The following is a 1,226-nucleotide window of genomic DNA, read 5'->3' on the forward strand; positions in this document are numbered from 1 at the left end:
GTGTTTCCACTTGAGGTCTGATGTTTGGTTTTATAGATCATAAAATAAAATGTATTGTCTAAACAGGGAGATGTTTATACTCAGATGTATTTCTTTTTGAAAACTAAAAAAGTTTACTGAAAAAAAAGTTAAATAATTTAGCAATAACATTGCAAATTTGGCATTAAAATAACGGAAAGTTTTGAGTTTTACCTGCCTCAATTGTCAACATCCATTATTGCAAAACAAATTGGTTTTCCCCCTCTAGTTAAAATTGATCTGTAAATAAATAGTGTTTTTTTTCTCAAATGCACATGTGTGAAGCTTTTTTATGACCAACAAAAATGCAGCATCTGATGAAGATTAACAGCAGGACAGCCAACAGGAAGCTGGATAAAACAACTAAAAACTAGACAATAACAAATAAAATAAAAGCTAAATATTATTATTTACCTGAACACAAGCAACTAAAATGACTAAAAAGATGCTTAATATTTATAATCTATATGTATATCTGAGAGCCTTAAATGAGAAAACTTAATAACAAACTAAAACATGAACAGAATTTTGTCAAAAAAAAGAAAGAAAGCAACAATAGTCAATTTTCTAAAAAAAATAAATAAAAGAAAATCAATCTGTTTGAGTTTTTTTTAATCCATTAAAAACCCAATTTTTAAAACACACCTTTAAGAACATTAATTTGTATTAATTTTTTAAAATAAACAGATGAGATCTTGAGGTCAATTTGGACCCAGGAGTGTTGTGTCATTCAGAAAAAAAAAGAAAAAAAAGGTGAAGCTCAGCAGCTCTGTCACATGTGTGCATGAACTATTTATTGTGAGACTTTATATACTCACATCTTCCAGTCTTGGTGAACTCCTCCTGGCTTCTAATGCTGCTGACAGATGTCTCAATGCCACCATCTAGTGGTTATTTGTTGGTAATGCACCATGAACCCTTTGAATGGGCCTAATATTAACTAGTTAAATGTATAAACATATGTATAACTTAAACACAAAAATGAAGAAATCATTCAAAAAGTGTGCTTCTCTGGTCTAAATAAATGTTTGCATTTAAATGTTTTATATTTACATGAACTGAAAGAAATAAGCGGCCATTTTGTTAATTTACAGGACCCTTTTAGTAAATAGGTAAGAGGAAATGTTTTACATAGTGTCTAGGTTCTAGGTAAAAAGTTCTAAATATAACTCGCCTTAAACTTTATCCTTGGACAGGAGCCCCAAACA

Source organism: Oryzias melastigma, unplaced genomic scaffold, assembly GCF_002922805.2.
Source record: "Oryzias melastigma strain HK-1 unplaced genomic scaffold, ASM292280v2 sc01668, whole genome shotgun sequence".
In the NCBI taxonomy this organism is placed as follows: domain Eukaryota; kingdom Metazoa; phylum Chordata; class Actinopteri; order Beloniformes; family Adrianichthyidae; genus Oryzias; species Oryzias melastigma.